Here is a 22,348-nt window from a genome sequence, read left to right as displayed (position 1 = left end):
AAGGGACTCAGAGTGTCCAAGTAGGCTGTGCAATGTTACCAACAGAAGACTTCTACAGAAGAAACAGACTGAAATATGTATTTATGGACATGGATGACCAGATAAGCATGTGGGATGATCCTATATGGACGAAGGGACAACAAATGAGTAGTATGAGTCTTACTCTAGTACCCCCAAGAGGTTAAACTGAAGAGGAGAAACGTCTTTGAAGGTCTCTGGTACTCTGGGTGGATGCCCACTAGAGGGCTGGTGGAAAGACTTAGATGAGAATCTTAATTTAAGTAGTCAGGGAGACATTGTGATTTCCACTAGAGAAATCCAATCAAGTTTCCATAAGTTAAAAAAGCCAAAGTAAAGCTTAGATCTGACCTTTTGGACTGTGTGTGACCCTAACTGGGATACCAGTGGATTCACATGACTATATTTTAAGTTTGGTTTTCCCATGTGCAAATAAACCACTTTTTAAAAGATTGGATCTAAAATACTTCAATTAGGAAGTGACAGCAAATATCACATAGTTACTAGGCAGAAATACAGGGGAACCCTTGTTTGGGGTTCATGCAGCTGAGAAGAAGGAAGTTGAAATCCATGTGGTACAAATGAAACTCAGCAACCACAGCAAATGTCTATTGAGCACCTACTATGTGCAAAGCATTGTTTCAGGAAGCAGAGAAAACACAAAGATTAAAAAAAATAACCATGGTCACAAGACTTGCAGAGCACTTCACATATTCATTTAAAATAATACTAATTTAAGATTAAATAAAGCAAAGCAAGAAGAGACAGGTCTTCTAGTGCCCTGGAGATGGAAAATGAACCTGAGGTGTTAAACACTGAGATGACTGTAAATGCCTGATCAGCAGCAGCAGCAGCAGTAGTGCCAAGTTGGCTGGAGGAACAAGATTGTATACCTATAACTTACTTATCCCGAAATAGCTTGTCATCTCAAATCTGCTCATATTACAATAAGATTTTTTTTTTTGCAGTCATTCATTGAGCATGTGTGGTGCTCAAAAACCATTGGAGAGCTTTAGGACCAAAGGACAATGCAAGAGGAAGGCCAGTTGCAAAGTCTTAGGAGGAAAAACCCCTTGGTTTCTTGGATGGTAGCAGCAAAAATTACCAGTTGTGAATGCCAACGAGCCTTCTGTTTGGGTGTGCCTTGGCCTGTTTCGTCACAACCTCCATGGGTCCTTGGTGGGGAGAGAGAGCAGTACCCTAAAAGAAGACAGGAGAGAGGAAGAGAGCAGATCAAACAAAGTGAATTGTAGCTAATATTCAGAGCACAAAGCAAAGGGAAGCCATGGTACATTTCATGTAAATAGAGGTACTGCATTAGGATGCTGACTGGAGAAGGTCTAGCAGTCATTTACGGGTACTAGTATGTATCACACACTTGATACAGCCCCTAGCCCAGCTGCTCACACAGTAAAATACAGAGTTAGGACTTCTGACAAAAGGCATGAAAACTCAATAGTATTGACTCAATAGTATGTCCAGGGCACAACACCCAATTTGTGAATGGTGTTTACAGGAATAAATGGGTACGGTCTATGCCTCCAGAGAGGGGAAGCCTTCACCTACCTCCCATGGCTTTAATAGCAGTGTGCCTCCTGTCAACGTAACTTACACCCAGTATTAACAGCTGTCCAAGAATGATTTTTATTTGGAAAATGACAAAGGAAAACTTTTCCTGCCTCTTTTGCCCCTGGACTAGTACTAAGACTGGGGAGGATGGATAGTTTGGGTTTTGGGATTTGAGTGGGTAGCAGAAAATAGGGGTGGGAGGGAAGTGTAGAAAATACCAGGAAAGGCTAAAATGCTAAGGACTTTGGGAGATTAGTATTTGGAGGTCTGGGAGGCCAAAGTAGCCAAGGGACCAGAAGAAAGTGAGTGGGGAGCTAGGGAGTAAGGGATGAGGAGACAAGCAAGAGGGAAATCTTGTCATTTGTCCTTTGAAGCATCATGTTGGGGACTAGAGAGACTCTGAGAGTAGGGGGGAGGGAGGCAGCCACTCCAGCAACTCCTGCTATTTTGGGAACGCCTCAGTGACAAGTAAAGCAAACATTTTCTAAAAATCATCAGGCCACAGAATTTCTGTTTGCACCTTCTCATGCTTCCTGCCTGATTCTCAGGAGTGGAGGGGTAGGGGTGGGGTGGAGGAGCACATCCTGATTGCTTTTAGGACTTGCACAGGGGGGCTACAGTGCTGGTATTCACAGCTGTGTGTGTGTGTGTGTGTGTGTGTGTGTGTGTGTGTGTGTGTGTGTGTGTGTGTGTGTGTGCGTGTGTGAGCATGCGCATGTTTGTGCATATGTGAGAATGCTGTCTATGGAAACCATATGATGCTGGTTCCACAGTGCAAATAGAAGGAGACAGAGAAAGGAAGTTGAAGACCATGGCAGCAGATGAAATCTCCAAAGGAAAGAATAGAGAAAAGAGGAGTTGAGACTTGAGCTTTGGGGAATACTCAAATTGGAGGGGGAGGTGGAAGGGGAAGTTTCTTCTCCCATAGATGGTAAGCCAAACAGAAGACTGAGTATATCAGAGCTGAGGACAATTTCAAAGTACCTTCTCTCCCAGAGACACCGGGGGTGGCATTCAAGCTGTGTTCCAAAGTAGCTATCCCTGTGCCCTCCTTTGTTTATAACTAGACCATGGATTATGAAAGCCTTGCCAGCCTCTTTAATTAAACCTTCTTAATTTTTAATTAAAAATCATCAGAGGGCACAAGATGTTAGGGGAGAGGTTCCTGTGGATAAGTGTCTCTCTCTATCCCTAGAGCAATAGCAGGAAAGGCTTTGCCATAAATATTTTGTTGTAACCAGGAGAATTGGAAAGGAGCAACATGGAGTACCGAAAAAGAGGAGCTTGGAAAGAAACTGGGTCAGTGAGTATTGCACTCCCTGACGGTTGGGGCCCCCAGTTCTCGGAGGGCTTGGGCATCCTGTTGGCATCTCCAGTCCTGACCTTTCTTTCCAGCTTGTGCCAGAACAGCATCTTTGGCTACCTACATGATCTAAAGGGGACCCATTATTTTTCCCCCAATCCTGTGCCTCCTTCTGACTTGACTATTTCTGTGAGTGGCATCACCATTGAAAGGTGATTGAAAAGACCATGGTCTTTCCTGCTTTGAAACCTTGGTGTTTGTTATCTCTGACTCTTCTCTATCCCCAACTTATCCTCTTATTTCCAATCAGTTACAAAGTCCTGTAAATACCACCTTGGTAGCATCTATTTCCTCCTGTCTAGCCTGCCACCAGCAACTAGTGAAGGCCTTCCATACCACCAATCTGGACTATTACAACGAGGTGTTTTCACCTACTCTCTCTCTAAATCAGCCTTCATTATATAACCAGGATAACCTTTCTGAAGCATGAATCTGGTGGTGCCTCTCCACTGCTAAAAACAATCTTTTAAGAACCCTTATTGCCTATTGAGTAAAACTTAGACTCTTTTGCCTAGCATTCAAGGCCCCTTGCAATGTGGTGACAACCCTTCTTTGAGAGATTTTCCTCACTAATTCTATCCTCCTATAGAAGATCTTTTCCTGGCACCCTACCATCCTAGCCCTTTCAGATGACATTCCATATACTATATATTTTCTATGTACCCACTTCTGTCTCATCTCCCACATTTGAATGTGAGTTTCTTGAGAGCAGAGACTATGTTTTTGCCTTTCTTGTAACCCAATATGTGACATAAAATAAGCTTTTAATATATGTGTATAGATTGACGAACTAATTTTATTTTACCCAAAATGAACTACTCTGAAATGCACCTCTTGCTCTCCAGCCTCCGTTTCTCCATATCTTTGCCTCTTCTAGCTCTTCACCTACTGAATCTCTATCCTTCCTTAAATCTCAACTCATTTGCTATCTGTTTCAAGAAGCCCTCCATGTTAACCCTCTTTGTAATGATCTTCCTTCTCAGACCCTGAAAAGCACTTTGTTTTGTAACCCTCTAAAGCACTTATCATTTTATATCACTAAGATGTATGTGTGTGTGTGTATATGTTTCCGTACTAGACTGGAAACTCCATAAAGGCAGCCATATTTTTTCTAAATCCGGTAGTTTCCCTAGCATCTAGCTAGGTGCTCACCATGCCCTGGGAACTTAAGTGTTTCCTGAACTGAATTATGGATTCTTCTTTTGTCTGATTTCATGTAGTCAGCAAGCAACCTTCTGATCTTAATTTGATTTCCCAAGGAAGCTTCCCTATAGGGAAGAGCTCTTTCTCACTCTCAATTATTAATTGACTTTCTTGTACACATCATAAAATCAGAAAGTTTTAGCACTAGAAAGGGCCTTAGAGACTACTTAAGTCTGACCCACATGCTTTACAGAAGAGGAAACTGAGGCCCAGAGAAGCAAACAGACTTGCCCAAGGTCATTCAGTGAATAAATGCCATGGGCCATGGGGTCTATCTGTCTGCTGCTATGTCTACTGCTTCATACTATTTCCTAGCAAGTCTGGAAGCTTGGATTATGGGACACTTGGAGAGATAGGGGATCTGGCAGGTCTGGGATAAGAGGCTGGAAGCAGGGAGCCAGGAGGGGCTGGAGTCTGGGACACTCAGGCACAAGTGAGATCTCACCAGATGTTACGATTGCTGTCAGCGCTAGGGACCAGGAAGGAGTGTTTGGGAGACTCTGAGAGGTGGGAGGGAGAAAGGGAGGAAGCCGTTTTAGCTGACTTCTGCTATTTTGGGAAACCCTTAGTGACATGTGCTTCTGACCTGCTTTGTGAGCCAGTTATTCTCAGTGCCTCTTCTGCCTCCGGCCCCAGCTCCGGCCCTTGCCCGACATCTCCAGGCATGGAGGGCCAATAGCCCATGCAGAGAGTTTCGCCTCTCTGATTCACTACTAGAGTGGCCCAATGAAGCCTAAGTGGGTACAGCAGTGACTACAGCTGGCCAAGGTATCTGACCTAGGTGGATGGGAGGATGGCCCCAGGCAGAGAAGGAAGCATTGTCGGCATGAGTGTCAAGGGCATTTGGAGGAGACAGCATAGCTCTGTGTGGGACTGTTTGTAGGAGGCCCTCAGGGGGCCCCCTTCCTTCTACTCCCCACTCCCCCCACCCTCCTCACTTCCATTCAAAGGCTGCACTTGGCCCAGTGCCTGGAGAAAGAGGGAGAAAAAAAAAGAAGGGAAAGAAAAGAAGAGGAAATGGGGAGAAATTCAGAGCTGGAAAGAATATACCCAATTTGGGGTTTGGTGAGGGAGCAAAGGGAACAAGAAGAGGGAGGGGAAGGCTGACCTTATGGGAGGGAGGGGGTATTCCCCATCCTTTCCCTGGCTCAGCTCTGTGACATCCCTCCCCTTAAACGTAGGGTGTTCTCGGTGTATGCCGCCAACAGCCCAGCTGTGTGTATTCTCCAAGCAGGATGTGAAGGCATCTCCTGAGTTGTACCCTATTGGCCACTTGGGGGGGCCAAGCTTAGCCAAGCCCCATCACAAAGATAAGATTGAGATGCAGATTCTCTTCCATTCCACTGAATAGGACAGATTGGATACGGATTTTCCTCTTTTCTTCCTATTTAGACCATCTGGGAGTTTGGTGCCTGTGAGAAGGGAGGCTGAGGGGGCCAGTTTGGCAGGGACAGATTAGCCATAAACCTTCCCAGCACTTTCCTCCTCAACCAGCGGGCCCCAAGGTAGTGGCACAAACTGAGCCAGGCCTTTTCAACAAGGGAAAGTTTATCTCCTTCCCTTCAGGCAGGACAGGATTGCCCTAAAGTTGGCTCACAAAAAGGCAGGACCTCGATCCAGAGATGTCCCTGGGTCACCTGCTACAGCATCTCCCTCCCTCCCTCAATGTTAGACAGTTCTTTCTACTCAAAAGGGCCTTAGATAATCTCCAATCCAATGTATTTGTTTGACAGGTGAGGAAAAAGGAGGCCACCGATGGAGGTCAGCCAGCTTGCTAACTCTCAAAAAGCTTTTTTTCACTATCCTTCCAGCTACGTTTGAAATCTTCAGGGAAGCAGTTGTAGAATCATAGAATGTAAGAGTGGTAAGGGACCCTAGAGATAGCAGGATGTGTTGGACAGGTTAGTTGATTTAAGAGTCAGAAACTGTATCATGTGGCATACATTTTTGGATCTGAAACAACTAAACATCAACAAGATATCTCCAGTGTTTAGCACAGTGCTTGGCATACATTTTTCAATCATAGCTAACTCTTTGTGACCCCTTTCGGGGGATTTTCTTGGCAAACATCCTGGAGTGGTTTTCCATTTCCTTCTCCAGCTCATTTTACAGATGAGGAAACTGAGGCAAACAAGATTAAGTGATTTGCCCAGGGTAGAATAGCTAGTAAGTGTCTGAACTTGGGTCTTCCTGACTCCAGGCCAGGTAGGTATTCTATCCACTGAGTCACCCAGACACCTTGATGGATTCATACTAATGCTTTATGAATGCTCATTGTCTGAATTTAACTTTAGGCCTCAATTTCCTTACTGAGAGAGGCACAGTGGTGGTATAGAAAGAACATCAGACTTGGAGTCCCACAACCTCAGAGTCTCAGCATCAGAAGGGCCCATCAGGGGGCTATTTAATCCAATATATACCTGAAACAGGAATCCTCTCTACGACATGCCCAGCAAGTTGTCATCTAGCCTTTGCTTGAAAAGCTTTAGTGAAGAAACACTTCCTCCCTCCCAAGGCAGTTCACTGCACTTTGGAATAGCTCAGGTAGGAAGTGTTCTGAGTCTCAAGCCCACATCTGTCTTTCCACAGCTTTCATCCACTGCTCCTAGTTGTGCCCTCTAGGACTAGGCAGAACACATCTAATTCAGTCTTCCATGTAACTACCCATTAAATATTTGAAGACAGCTAACATGTTACTACAAAGTCTTTTCTTCTCCAGGCAAAACATCCCCAGCCTCTTCCACAATGATAAGCTGGAAAGAGCATCCAGAGGAGTGAGGCCAGGATGATAAAAGGTACTGAAGAAATTGAGGGTGTTGTAATAAGGTTTTTGGCTACCATATTCTACAGTTGACTGATATCGAGCTTGCAGTCCACTAAAATCCCATTTTTTCCCTGTACAAAAGAACTATAGTCATACCTCCTCCATTCTGACATTACAAAGTTGATTTTTTTGAACCCAGTGTTCAACACTTGTACATTTCTTTGTAAAGACATCATTTTAGCTTGCTGAGATTTTCTTAGTTCCTGTCATCCCATACAATGCAATAGCTATCCCTCCTACCTTTGTCCTCCTCAATTTGGATAAGCATGCCATTGTTGAATAGGTCAAGTATTTAGATAAATATGCTAAAGCAGCCAAGTGGCACAGTGGATAGAGGCCTGGACCTGAAGTCAGGAAGATCTGAATCTAAATCTGGTCTCAGACACTTACTAGCTGTATGCCCTTGGCTGAGTCATTTTAACTTCTATTTGACTCAGTTTACTTCTTTTGCTCATCTATAAAGCAGAGATAATTATAGTTTCTACCTCTCAGGATTATTACAAGGATAAAATGAAATACATTTGTAAAGTGCTTTGCAAACCTAAAGCATTATGTAAGGGCTAGCTACCATCACCATCCCCACCATCAACACCATCATCACTGTCATCGTTATCATCACCAGTCCCAGCACCAGCACCACCATCATCATCCTCTTAGACAGCACAAGCTCTATCACAGATCTCTGGGCTGTTTGCTAGAGACTTTCTCCCAAAATGACATTAAACCATTAATAATTACTCTTCAGATTGCATCATTCAACTCTTTCTTCTGACTCTATCGCCACCATTTGTCCCATGTCTCACCATTTTGTCCATGGAAACAGAATGAGAAGCTTTGACAAAGGCTTTGCTAGAATCAGGTAAATTGCATCTCGAGCATTTTCCTATTCTACCAACCCACTTATCTTGCCAAAGAAGGTTAACAGTGTTAATTACCCCCTTCTAGAAGAAGTCTTGCTGACTCTTTGTGACCATAATGTCCTTTTCTAGATTTTCAAAACTCATCCCTTTAATAATACACTCTAGAACTTTTCTAGACCCTGAAGCCAAGCTCACAGGTTCTCTTCTCCTGTTTTTGGCTTTTGTTTTGTTTTGCTTTTTTAAAACCAGGACAGTATTTGTCCTTTTCAAACCTTGAAGCTCGTTCTCCATTCTCCACCATCTTTTAATGATCACTGGCACTGATTCAGCAACCACTTCTACTTGCTCTTTTAGTAACCCAGGATATAACTAGTCTGATACTAGTGCCTTGAACTCATCAAGGGTGACTAGGATCTCTTTACAATCTGCTTACTTATCTTAGATTTTTATTCCCAATTAGATACTTTTGTTCTATCCTTTCCATTCTCTTTGGCAAAGAAAAGAAAAAGAATAAGAGTTGTCTCAACTTCTCCCAGTTACTGTTATCATTCCATCTTTCTAAGCAATGTTCCTGTCCGTTTCAGGATTCTCTATCTTCTTTCCATTATACCTGGCTTTCCTATTCCCTGCCTTTTCATCAATCAGTAAATCAATATTAAGCATATGCCAGGCATAGAGGCATATTCTCATACTGTGCAAAGAACTGGGGATACAAAAAAGGCAAAAGACAATTCCTGCCCCAAAAGCTCACCATCTAAAATTATCCTTAGCTTGCCTTACCAGCATCAGCTTATTTGAAGTTTTATTGCTCCTGATGTTCTTCCTACAAGGTTATATGCCACATCAGAAGACTTGGGTTTGAAACTTAATAAATGCTTTATTATTTTAATGACTAAATGACTTATTAACTGTGGGGTCACAGGCAATTAATTTGGTTCCTATGAGGCATCACTCCAGTTCAAATGAACTATTTGAGCTCAACCTGTGGTAGAGCCTTCCAAACTCATATCGATCTGAGTAGCCAAAATCAGACGTACTGTACGTTGACCCTGATATTGTGATGTCATTTTGGTACTTTTCAAGTTTGAAGGACAACAACCAATGAGCGGGTCTCAGTTTCCTCGTCCATCATATGAGGATAATAACACACTGTTGACTTCCAAGAAATATAGTGAGAAAAGTCTTTTATAAACCTTAAAGAGGACTGGAAATATGAACTATTTGTAAAATGGGAACACTACTTTCATTAGGGATTTTGTAGGGTTGTTGTAAGGCAAGTACTTTAAGTGTAATATAAATGAGCTTTTATCTCAGCAAACAACTTCATTTTCCAAGCATAGAGAGGGAGGCCCAGAGAGATTATGATTTCACTAAGGCAAGTAGAGAATAAGAATCCAGGTCTCCTAAGCTGAGGATGCTTCATTCAGTGCTTTTGCAAGTGGCTTACTTCGTTCCTTGTACAATGGCCACTGTTCACAAAATGGAGAGAACAGTCTCCTGGCATGGTTTTGTGGTTGGTAGAATCTCTGTGTAATGAGGATTCTGGCCAATGACAACTCTGTCCTGGGAGCATTCATGTTCAATGAGTCTGCCATTGGAACAGCCTGAAGACGTGAAACAGGGGAGCTTCGTTCTCTACTTCAGAGCATGTTCAAGTATTCTATATGTCTGCTTACTACATGATGACAAAAAAGACCTTTAGGATGGGTGCCCAGGTTGAAATCAGTGTGCATACAAAATGCGCACAAATGGCCAAATCAACCCTTCTCTTTCCTGCTGGTGAATAAGGCAAGGACGGACCTCTGCAAGCCTTTGGTTGAAGATACATATATACTAGGTTCAGAGGGCCATATCGTTCTTTTCAGAGAGGACTCATATTATGTAAATTTAATAAGAGCTAACATTTATATACACTTTAAAGTTTGCTAAGCATGTGTATTTTCCCATTTGAGCCTCACAATGGCTCTGAGGGAAGTGCTCTTACTATCCCCATTTTACAGACAAGGAAACTGAGATTGACAAAGGTTAACTGACTTTTCCACAGCCACAAATAAGAGTGTGAATCAGAATTTGAGCTCAAGCCCTCCTGATTCCAAGTCCAACTCTTTATCTCCTACATAACCTAAATGTCACAAAACATAAGGAAACCAAACTGGATCTGCCTTCTCATTATAGTTATGTTCTATTTTCTAACTTTTCCAGTATTCTCACTGGATGAAAACCATTGGTATGGAAAATCATATTAATTGGGGCCCCAATCATTCAGAACTTCAGATAATTTAGCGTGAGCAATGCTGAAGTTTGGCTTTTCTATCTGTAAACAAGTGGTTGATTAAACAGTTTAACAATATAAATAAAATTGTAGGGGGAATGTTTAACCAACTTTAAAAACTATATTATTTCCCAGCTTTCTCCTAGTTGGACTATGAGCTTAGACATTCTTTTCCTTTCCCTACAGCCAGGGCTATGCTGGCAAATATTTAACAACCAGCTCTCCAGGAAAAGGAAATATATGCATGACACACTTTTCAGTTTAATCTGCATTATTAACATGTTCTCCATCATTTTCTTAAGTCTATCCAATCAACGACATAATTCATCAAGGCCTGATTTATAGCATTTGCTGATTTCCAAAGTGCAAATGTTAACACTGAAAAGTTAATAATTATCCAGAGGCATAAGCTAGCTCCTGTACACCACAGCTTACAATTCACCCCAGATCTCTCTCCTAAAATATAAATTTAAAATTCCCTGGAAACCATCATCTCTTCCACAAAGGCTTTAGAGATTAATCAGAGAAATCCAGATAGCGTCCTTAGATGGACAGAATAGTGTGACTACTTTGCCCTTACAGATTTACTCTTTCCTGTCCCCACCTTCCCTCCCCACCCCCCACTACCCCCATAGTACTTACCCCTGATCTGTCAATGAAGCAAACACCTCACTGTCCATTCATGTCTTGGCTTAATGGCTGCGAGATCAAACTACCCAAGAATAAGTTGAGCAGCTGGAAGAGAAATAAAGCCACAGCGTATCCAGGTGCAGCAGGGGCAGGGATAGACCGGAATCATTCACTGTGGGAAGAACATATTCAATGATGTCATATATCAATGTTAAGCAGGAGGGACACAGATTAGCTATGAGGAAGGACTTAGCATCTAGAGTCTATACAAAGGTACCCACACATATTAATAACTCATATGTTCAGAGCATTTTACAGTTTACAGGATACTTTTCACAATCAACATGTGAAGTAAATAGTAAAAGTTTACTATCCCCATTTTACAGATGAAGAAGCTGGAGACCAGAAAAGTGAGGCAAGTCTCATAGGTTCAAACAGCAGTAAGTATCAACTCTTAGACCCAGGGCTCTTAACTCCAACATTTCAAGGGTGTTCTTTCCATGACACCAGGAGACTTCTCATGTTTGCATACTCACACACATGCTATATTGTTATTCGTCCTTCATTTTCAAAGAGGACCAATGACATCATGGGTGATGCCTTGACTTGAATATGAATTGATTTAAGTGAGGCAGAGTTGCACAAAGTAATTAGCCTCACTCTCTCTTCCTGAGTCATCTAAGTCCAGGGGCAGGACAAAAGCCAGGACAACTGGCGATGGCCCAGGATGCAGTGAATGATCTTGGTGTCTTTGATGTCTGACCAAGCTCTCAGCACTCCACAGCTCCTGCTTCAGCCAACTTCATGGCTGTTGGAATAAGTTGTTCTCATGTGCTCATTCCACTGCTTGGGGTAGACATGATGAGGGGTTTAAAGTCTGTCAGTTACCCTCAACCTGGTTTAGCCTATCTGCTGAGGAGGTTTTACAAGGGTATGGCCATTGCCCATGCTACAGCTTTTTGGAGCCATAGGTGAGAACTGAGTGAAGGTAGATGCCAAAGGTGGATAAGCAGTCCTAAAGGGACTCTATGATATGCTAATTCTCCTTGAACACCCTGTACGTGCTATATAGGCATAGTGTGGAATCCACAGCATTACCAGCCCCTGAAAAGTTACCTTCTCTGGAGAAAGAACATCAGAAGCTGGTTGACTATCCAGCAAGTCACCCAGAAATATTGGGTCAAGAAGGGAAAAGACCTAGGCTCTTAGGAGCATAGCTATAGATCTTGAAGGGATGAGAGAGAGAGAGAGAGAGAGAGAGACAGAGACAGAGACAGAGACAGAGACAGAGCGAGACAGAGACAGAGAGAGAGACAGAGAGAGAGAGAGACAGAGAGAGAGACAGAGACAGAGAGAGAGACAGAGAGAGACAGAGAGAGAGAAGAATGCATGTACATGTAAAGTATAAATAAGTGTGAAGGAATAGATTCAGAAGGGCTGGGTTCAAATCCTGACTGCCACTTACTACTTGTGTGACCTGGATAAAGTCACTGCACTTGCCTGAGCCTTCGTTTCATTTCTAAAATGAGAAGGTTGGACTAGATCGTCCAGAGATATCCTCTCTTGCCCTAAATCCTACGATCCTCTATGACAGTAGTTTTCAAACTTATTGGTCTCAGGACCCATTTACACTCTTAAAAATTACTGAAAATTCTTCTACACTTTTAAAAAACATTGATGACCCACTTTACATTCTTAAACAAATTATTGAGGGCCCCAAAGTGATTTTGTTTATGTGGGGTTATATCTATTGATATTTATCATAATAGAAATGAAAATGATACATTTTAAAAACATTTATTCATTTAAAAATATTGATAGTGAATCCATTACATCTTGTTAACATAAATCACATATTTTCTATGAAAAAAGAACTATGTTTGCAAAACAAAAGTGAGAAGAGTGGCAATTTTACATATTTTTACAAATCTTTTTAATGTCTGGCTTAATAGAAAACAGCTGGATTCTCGTATCTGCTTTTGCATTTGATCTGTTGCGATATGCTGTTTTGGTTGAAATGTCTGAAGACAATCTAGCCTTAGAAAAATATATATCTGGAAGGGGGAGGAGTATTTTAATAGGAAAATAACATCTCAGTATTATAATGAAAATGGTTTTGACCTCCCAGACTCCTCGAAAAGGTCTTGAGACCCCTGGGGGTCCACGTCCACACTCTGAAAGTTGTTACTCTGGATATTTTTGGGTGTGAAGAGAAAAGTGGAAAGGGATATAGAGACAGTGAGATGGGTAATCTTTGGATCTTTAGGTAAAGAGGGATTCTGAATTAAATTTCTCATAACGCAAGGTCATTCAAATACTCTGATCCAAAAGCATCTGCCGACTTCCTCTGTTTTTCTCTTCTCCTTCAAACCTGCAAAATCAGTCATTATAATCAGATAAGGGGGCAGGGACCTAAGCAACCTCCCACAATGGGGCCTCAACTGTTTGCCTTTATTGCTTCCTCTTAAGTAAAACCAAATAGATGAACATTTCTATTTGCCCCAAAGGTCAATTAAAGTGTGATTATTTGTTTTACAAAATTATTTACCATTAGATTCCTTTAAATGGCATACTCCCCAGTGCTTTAAAATTGCATCCATTCTTCTTTTCTGGAATTGGCAGAGGTTCCCCATGACAAGCTCTTTTGCTATTCTACAGTACATCCAAATATAGTAAGAAGGGAAGGTGGAGTGGAAGGAACAGTTTGCGTAATGGAAGAGTGCTTGATTTGGAGTCAAAGGCCTTGAGTTCAAATCCTATCCCTGGTCTTCACCACCTGTGTACTTTGGGCAAGTCCTTTAACTTTTCTAAGACTCAGTTTCCTCATCTTCAAAATAAATGTCTAAATGATCCCCAAGGTCCCTTTCAACTCTAGATAAATGATCCTGTGATTGTGGTGCCGTCCTTGTCAACAGCCAGGATGAAATCACCAATTACTTCTACAAGCCTTTTGGTGGCAATCAGCATGTTCACCTATGGAGATGACCCCTCATATATTCAAAGGTATATAAGCGGCTGAAAAGGAACCCTAGCACTCATGTAGAGACAGTGTGGCATAACAAAATACTAGGTCTGGAATCTAGTGATTGTTGATGTAGGATTCTAGTGATACTCGTGTGCCCTTGGGCATATTATTCATTTCTCTGTACCTCAGTTTCCTCATCAGTAAAATGAAGGAATAGATGAGGGAGGGAGGCAATGTGGCACAGAAGAGCAAGCATTGGTAATGGATGTTGGAGGACATGAATTCAAATCCCACTTCTGATGCTGATTCCCTGTATTACCTTGAGCAAGTAACTAATGTCCCCAGGTCTCTGTTTCACCACCTGTAAAGATCTCAAAAGGTCCTTATAGTTTTAGATCTAGGTTTCTTGCTGTTCTAGAACTGCATTCTCAATCTATAATCTATAAAACCTTTGATTTTATAGATAGAGAAACTGAGGCCTTAATGAATGAGTTGTACCAGGTTCTAAGTATAGCCTCTGACTCCTCGTATACTTATATTATATACTCTATACTTGTAGATGAACACTTACTTGAGAAGAAACCTAAACTGGTTTAATGGAAAGAGAACTGACCTCAAAGGTAGGAAGACCTGGGTTCAAGTCTTGTGTCTGATACCAACTGGTTGTGTGATCTTTGACAAGTCACATGACCTCTCAACGTGCTAAGTCAACTTATAGGCTTTTATAAAGCTTTTATAAGGCTATAAGTTACTGAGAAGGTGCAGACCTATACTGGTAAAAGGAAATCTCTATGCCAAAAAGTAAATAATAAATTACAGGTCCAGGGACACATTGTAAAATGTAGTTGACATACATATGTGTGTATACATATATACTTATGTATATAATATTGTTTTACATAGAGATATGTCATTATGTCGAGATATATATTATCAATGCAATCTCTACTAATTTTTGGATCAAAGGATCAAAGACCTAGATAAATAAGTGTTAACTGACTAACCAAGCTAGAAGGAACCTCAGGAGCTAGTCAGTCCTCATTTATACATCAAGAAACTGAAGTCCATGGAGGTTACCTGATTTGCCCAAGGCATTCAGCTACCCTGGGTTTGAACTAGATCCCATGACTCCAAGTTTAAAATTCCAAGTTCAGGATTTGTTACATCCCTACTATGTGCAAGGCACTTTGTTGGGTCACATTTATAAAGCTTGAGAGCCATCTAGCTATATAGTGGCCAGAGAAATTTTCCACACTATAGTTTCTTATGTCCTTTGTGTCATCTATGAATTTACGCTTACTCCTATAAATAAACGATCCTTGCTTAAAACACGGGATGGCTGAGTTCCAATAAAGGAAAAAAATGGACTTTCTGCTAGGAAAACAGCAGTAGAAATACAGTGGCCGCTGCTAGAAAGGAGAGTGGAGAGATTATAGGACAATGGATAGGGGTGCAGGATGAGCACCAATCTTGAGACACGGTAAGACAAGCTAATCCGTGAAGCCAGGCTTCAGGATTCCTGGGAAGCCAGGTGACAGAAAGGCCTACCAAACCATTGAAACAAGTCCAGTCCCAATGAGTGAAGCCAAGTTCTCGTACCCATTCTCGGAAGGTAGATCTTGATTGATACTGGAAGAAGAGGTTAAGAGGGAGGGGAAAAACCAAAGGAGAAGCATATAGATGTTTATTCCAAAGTCAAGAGAAGAAACATACAGAGATCCTTCAGTTGCGGAATAGCTAAACAAGCTGTGGTATATGATTGTAATGGAATATTATTGTGCTATAAGAAATGACAAGCAGAATGATTTCAGAAAAACCTGGAAAGATTTACATGAACTGATAAATAGCAAAGTGAACAGTACCAGGAAAATATTGTATGCAATAAATACTGTAAGATGAACAACCGTGAATGACTTAGCTCTTCTCTGCAATACAGCGATCCAAGACAATCCCAAGGACTCATGATGAAACATACTAGCTGCCTCCAGGGAAAGAACTGATATTGACTGAATACAGACTGACGCATGCTATTTTTTTCCTTTTTCCCTTTTCCCCTTTTATTCAAGTCTTCTTGTACAAAATGACTAATATGGAAATGTTTCGCATAATTGCACACGTATAACCTTTACCTGATTGCTCACCAACTCAAGGAGAAGGGAAGAGAAGGAGGAAGGGAGGATGGAATTTGGAACTCAAAACTTTAAGTAAAAATGTTTAAAAATTGGGAAAAAATCGCAGAATAAATACGGAGTCCAGACAAAACTGAACAGAAACATACGGAGATGCCTTATCTGGAGGGGAAGGTTTCAGGGGGAGAAACTCATAGTGTTTTAGGGTTTAGAGTTTGAAGGAACATTGAAAGTCAGCTAGTCCAACTCATTTTTCACATGAAGAAACTGAGGCGTAGTCCTCACCCAGTCACTCAGATGATAAACACCAGAGTCAGTACTGGAAATCGGATCTTCTCATTCGAGATCTAGGGTTTGTATTACTATGCATCACGCTGTCTCCTGACTGTCATTTCCCAGTCCCAGCCAAGTCCCATCAATGTCAGCTGTACCCATAGGCAGAGTAGGTGGCTGCCTACTGTGATTACAGAAGCTTTGGAAAAATCTCTTTTACACTCCCCCATCCCACTCCCCCAGACTTAAAATTTCTTTAACAAGTAACAAAAGCCTTTCATTCAGCAATTAGAGATAATTAAAATGCACTCCCTATTTTCCCCCTCCCCCCAAGAGATATAGCAGTTATTTAAAACCCACACTGAGACATAAATGATTGCTATCACATCTTATGAGATCAGAAAAGAATTATGAAATTTTCAGAGCTAGGCTATCCGTCTGATAGAGATAGGGATCAGTCTAGGGTGGCTAAGAGGCAGCTAGGTGGTCCAATGGATAGAGTGCCAGACCTGTAGTCAGGAAGACTCATCTTCCTGAGTTCAGATCAGGCCTCAGACACTTCCTAAGCTATGGAATCCTGAACAAGTCGTTTAATCCTGTTTGTACACTGAGCTGGAGAAGGAGGTGGCAAACCACTCTAGTATCTTGCCCAAGAAAATCCCAAATGAAGTCATGGAGAGTCAGATACGACTGAAAAACAACTAAACAATAAAAGCAGCCAACTCCACAGTCTACAAGTAGAGAACCTGGGGGGGACGTAGAGATGAAGGCATATTATTTTTGCTCTTGTTTTGCTTCCACAAATGTTCTTGAAAATAGTAAAACTCCTAGGCTGATGGGAGCTTGTGATGAGATAACCTGCATGACCTGTTCTGCAGCGATGATGGTCCAGCACCTCTTGACCTGGGTGGGAGGGGAGAACTAGAAGGGTGGGGACCCTACTTCGCTACCATGCCTACATAATCTGCATGAGGAGGGGATGTAGGGAAATAAAAGGAATGTGTGGAATTTGACTAACCTTAACTCTACCAGGAAGCACAAAACTGGGTAACCCCACTCCTACTTCTGTATCAGTGTGGGTGTTCCTAGCAAGCACCGCACCTGATTCCTCCAGAGAAGTATAAAAATAAATGTCTTCTGCCTACTCTGTCTCTGAATTCTTTCAGTGAAAATGGGTGTATCACATGGGTCTTCCAGAGCGCATTCTTGGAAGGGAAGTAATGGACAACAGCAGCTCGTCCCAGGCTAACTCCTGACCTTGCCTGGGAAGTCCTGTGATCCCCACAGCAGCGCTTCTCACATTATCTAAGGACACTCAGTCACTTACTGACATAAGTCAGGACTAGAATCCAGGTTTCTGATTCCAGCCTAGCCCAGTGTTTATTCCATTTCACCAAAAAGCCTCTTCCCAAGATATTTCTTTTCTTTTGAAGATTCTTTTTTTTTTTTTTTTAGCTACAAACTTAACAACCATGAACATATGTGAAACAACATGTAGCAGCCTCTGACTTGGAGTCAGAAGGACCTCAATTCAAATCCAGTTTCAGATACTGTGTGAACATTTGTAAAATGATCCAATTGAACTCCATAGCCTTTACAGTCTCTTCTAGATCTTAGATCCTATGAACATTTCAATGCACAAAAAGTGTTACAATGGAATTGTGAACTTCTGGTCTATAGCTGGTTCTCTTTAAAAGTATATATTCAGTTTGAGTAGTAAGAACATTGTCTTGTCTGTTACCCTTTCTGTATTTTCCCTCCCTTCCTTCTTTCCTCCCCTCCTTCCTTCTCTCCCTTCCTTCATTTTTGTCCTCCCTCCCTCTTTTCCCTCCTCTTTCCTTTCCCTCCTCCCCTTCCCTCTTTCTTCCTTCCTTCCCCCTCTCTGTTCTCTTTTAGCTAATTTTTCCTGTGAGGTTTCAGGAGTTTGTAATGGAGATACCAGAAAGAAGTTGGCTTCCTCAAAGAAGTAAGTAAATCTGACCCAAGAGGCCTCATTTTAATAGCTTATTATCTCACCCCAGGATCTCTTGGGTCCAAGAAGAAAGAGAGAAGAAGAAGATAGGGGGTCTAGGAGTAAACAAGGACAGAGAAGAGAATAAAAGAAGGTGAAGGAGTTTGAGCAGGTTTCTCCCTCCCAGGGGAAATAAATAGGTGAGTCAGTGAAAGGAGAGGAGATAAGAAAAAGTTGGCTTGATTTCATTTACATTTCAGTGAAGACCAAGGTTGACTATTACTACTGGGCTTTTTTTAGAGTTCTGGTAACTTTGTAACTTTCTCCTTTTTTTGGTCATTTTAAACCTCTCAGTTTCCACAGTTTCTAAAAGTAAAAACCCTTAGAAACTCTTTATTTTTTTCAAGGAGGGGAGAGGGTGAATGCTTGTTTCAGAGAAAGGTAAGTAGGAAAATGGAAGACCCATGTTCTGATTCATCCTCTGGACAGATGTAGAGCAGATCAACTCCCTCCAATATGGAATCCTTTGATGGATGAATGGCTTCCCCACCCAATTCCACCAGTAGAAATCCCTCTCTTCATTCTGGGCTTGACCCAAGTGCCACCTTCTCTCTGAACCTTTCTCTGGAGTCCTCAAATAGACTGCTCTTCTCTGTCTTCTTTTGGAAACAGGCAGTAGGGATACTGGGGATAGAGAGCCAACTCCAAAGCCAGGAAGACTTGAATTCAAGCTCTGACTAGGACACCTAATACTGTTTTAGAGAAACCTGGGATTGAAACTGATATAATCAACATTTATTTAGCACCTACCATGTGCAAAGCATGTGGTACCCTGGATAATTTATTTAACTTGGCAGTGATCCAAGCAGCTTTCCAAGACTTTCACTTGCAGAGAAGGTGCTGACTTGCCTTGGTAAAGGGGGTTTTGCTATCCAGCAATTCCCTACACCAGAGAATGATAGTTCCAGTCCAAATCTCTATCTCCTGTCTGTATCACTCTGTATCCACTAACATCTTTCTTTAATGCATCATTGTGGAAATGTTCCAAGGTTGATGAAGGTTGAGTCAGGAGAGCACAGGATTTGCAAGTCTTACCAAGATAGAAAGGCTTTATATTTTAAAATTTTCCTTTATTTGCTTTCAATGAACAAAAATCTTATTCTCTCTTGCTCCCCTTTCCCCATTTAAAAAGAAGGAAGAAAAACAAATTGCACCAAATATGCATATTTAAGCTAAAAAAAGAGAAAAATTCCCAAATTGGGGGCAAAAAAATCTGTCTCATTTTGCACTCTAAGTCTGTCATCTCTCTGTCAAAAGGCAGGTAGCATGTTTCGTTCGAAATTATGGTTGGTCATCGTGCTAATCAGAATTCTCGAGTCTTTCAAACTTCTTTTGGCAGTATGTAGAGTGCTGGATCTAAAGTCTGGAAGACCTGAGTTCATAACTCAGACTTACGAGCTATGTAACCCTGGGCAAATCACTTACCTTTTGTCTGCCTCAGTTTCCTAATTTGTAAAAATGGGGATTATGTGAAATTGTGAGGATAAAAATGAGATATTTGTAAAACATTTCGCCAACCTTAAAGTGCCATGTAAATGCTAGCGATGATGATGATGATGATGATGATGATGATGATGATGACGATGATGATGATGATGATGATGATGATGATGATAATGATGATGATGTCTGTTGTTTAAATTGTTCTGATTCTACTTCTTTCATGTCACATCATTAGATTCCTGGAGGGGATGGACTGTCTTTTGCATCTTTTTGTATCCCAGGCACTAAGCACAGTACATTGTGTAAGAGGTGCTAATAAATGTTCGTTGATTGATTGTAGCAATTCATACAGGTCTTCCCAGGTTTCTTTAAAACTATCCCCTTTATCATTTCTTAGAGCACAATAGGATCCCATTAAATCCACAGACCATAATTTATTCAGTCATGCCCCAGCTGATAAGCATCTCCTTGGAAGGCTTTCAGTGTTGGCCTGGGGATCGTCTTCATGTCTTTCATCCGAGGATTCACTCAGCACCACTTTGTTTACTCCACTTGGCCCCAAAGGTGCAGGCAAGATGGGTGGATGTGACAGATCAACAAATGTAGGCTTAATGTCAACAAAGACTTCCTAAAAGTCGGAGATGTCCAAAGTGGAATGGGATCCTCCGTGGGGGATGGGGGCTTCAGTGGAGGTCTGCTAGCATCAACTTGTAGGTTATGTCAGAGTAGGGGTAGAGGTTAGATCAGATGGCAGCTACATGTATGATCTATATCAAATTGCTTGCCTTCTCTAGGAAAGGGGAAGAAGGAGAGGGAAAGAATACGGAACTTAACATTTTTTTAAAAATGAATGTTAAAAATTTTGGTTACATGGAGTTGAGGAAAAAAATGAAATAAAAATTCAATAATTTTTTAAAATGGTAATAGGAAGTTCCTCTGAACTTTAAAATTCTTTGACTCAATGAAGGCAGGGCACAGAGGAGAAGCATATATTCAATTAATTGAATGGAATCTAGGACTGAAGATAAACCTTTAGGGTTGGGGCTTGACAATTGATGAGCAAACACATCTGGGACAGGTGGGTCACACAGGTGAGCTTCAGGGCACAAAGTAGCAAAATCAGGAAGCTCAGGCCTGGAACACAAGAGGAGCATAGGAATAGGGGTGGGGGTGGGGAGGCATCATGGGCCTCAGTCAAGAAAGGAGCCACTACTGAACTCTGGGGAACTGGTCTGTGGAGGAATCTAGGTTCAGTAAGTCTGAGTGTGCATGCACACATGGGGAAGATTATAGAATCTGTCTCTCTAAGTCCAATCCTGGGGGGATTCCTGACTTACTTTTTTTCAATCTCTGGAGGTAAGCAATGGAGAGGGAAATAAATCAGATGCTGCTCAGTGCAAAGCCTTCATAGAGTAAGAGCTGGAAAAGGGCCTCTGGTCCAATCCTCCGATTGTACAGATGGAGAAACTGAGGCCCAGAGAAGTAAAGAGACTTTCTCAAGGTCATTCCCTGAGTAATAAAGCAGGGATTCAATCTCTCATTCCAAATGCAACAATCTTTTCCACTTTTTCCTATTCCAGGCAATTCACTAAGATAGTTAAATATCTGTGGTTTAATTAAATCCTCTCCCTACCTCCCATATTTCATTCTTTTTTCTCATTCTGTGTCCTTAGGAGCCCTTGGTGAGTCCTTCCTTCTTCCCCTTCCCCCAGCCCTCTAACTGCTCTGCCATCTCTAAGGATGGGGTGGAACAGATGTGAAAAAAGGAGACTTTACAAGATACCTTGTCTACCTACATGTACAGCCCCAGTCTCTCCTTTGAACTGGAAGATCACCTTCCTAAAAACCCACTGAACATTTCCATCTGCATGCCCTACTCCAACTCAGCAGGCCCAAATGAAACCCATCATCTTTCCTTCAAAAGGAGGACTTTCAACTCTCCATCAATCTCCCTTGTCACTCAAGCTCAAAATCTCGTAAATCTTGTAAATATTCCTTCATTGCACCCTCTCCTCCTCACTTTTATTATCCAGGCTCCAAGAAACTGCTGCTTCTCCACTCCTTATGGCTTTTTTATCCCTCTCTCTTCTATCCGTATGGCCACCATCCTAATAATAACTAACTGTGTGTGTAGTGAAGAGAAAGCTAGAGTTGGACTTAGGCAACCTGGGCTCAGATCCCACCTCTGATATGAGCTGAGTGATCCTGGTTAACTTTTCTGAACCTCAGTTGCTTCAACTGTAAAATGGGGGCTAGGTGGTCAGACCAGATGACTTCCAAATTCACTTTTCTTCTAAAGCTGAGATCCAATCACTGTTTGAAGTTTGTAAAGTAATTTACATAAAATATTTTATTTGTGTATTATATATTATTATATTACTGTTAATATTATTATATTAATATTATTACCTTATTTGAAATAACCCTGTGAGGCACATAGGGAAGGAAAGAATGAGGGAAGAAAGAACTCATTCATTAATTGCTTACTATGTGCCAAGTACTGTGGAAAGTACTTTACAAACGTCTCATTTGATCCTTACAACCACCCTGTGAAGTGGATGTCATTATTATTCCCATTTTACAGATGTTGAAACTGGGGCAAACAGAAGTTATGGAACTTGCTTAGTAAGTCAGTTAGTAAATGTCTAAGGCTGAATCTGAACTTGGGTTTTCCTGAATCCAGGGTTCAGGGTTCTATCCATACATACCATGGTGTCTTGACTATTGCAATAGCCTGCTAATTTGATTTCCTGTTTCCATTTTCTCTCCCTCCAATCCAGTCTTCAAG

General features: G+C 41.6%; 1 protein-coding gene across 2 annotated transcripts in view; it reads right to left on the bottom strand.

The window, feature by feature from the left end:
- Nucleotides 1–22,348, bottom strand: part of SEMA5B (semaphorin 5B) — a 180,667-nt gene that overhangs the window by 66,953 nt on the left and 91,366 nt on the right. For both annotated transcript variants that reach the window (XM_072613787.1, XM_072613789.1), the window contains exons 2-3: nt 10,752–10,911; nt 1,124–1,218 (exon numbers count right to left, since the gene is read on the bottom strand). The gene's annotated coding sequence lies outside the window, so the exon portion shown is untranslated. The remainder of the gene's footprint in view (nt 1–1,123; nt 1,219–10,751; nt 10,912–22,348) is intronic.

Source organism: Notamacropus eugenii, chromosome 5 (genome assembly GCF_028372415.1).
Source record: "Notamacropus eugenii isolate mMacEug1 chromosome 5, mMacEug1.pri_v2, whole genome shotgun sequence".
NCBI lineage: Eukaryota > Metazoa > Chordata > Mammalia > Diprotodontia > Macropodidae > Notamacropus > Notamacropus eugenii.
The sequence above is the reverse complement of the archived record's forward strand: the minus strand, read 5'-3'. Positions and strand labels throughout refer to the sequence as shown.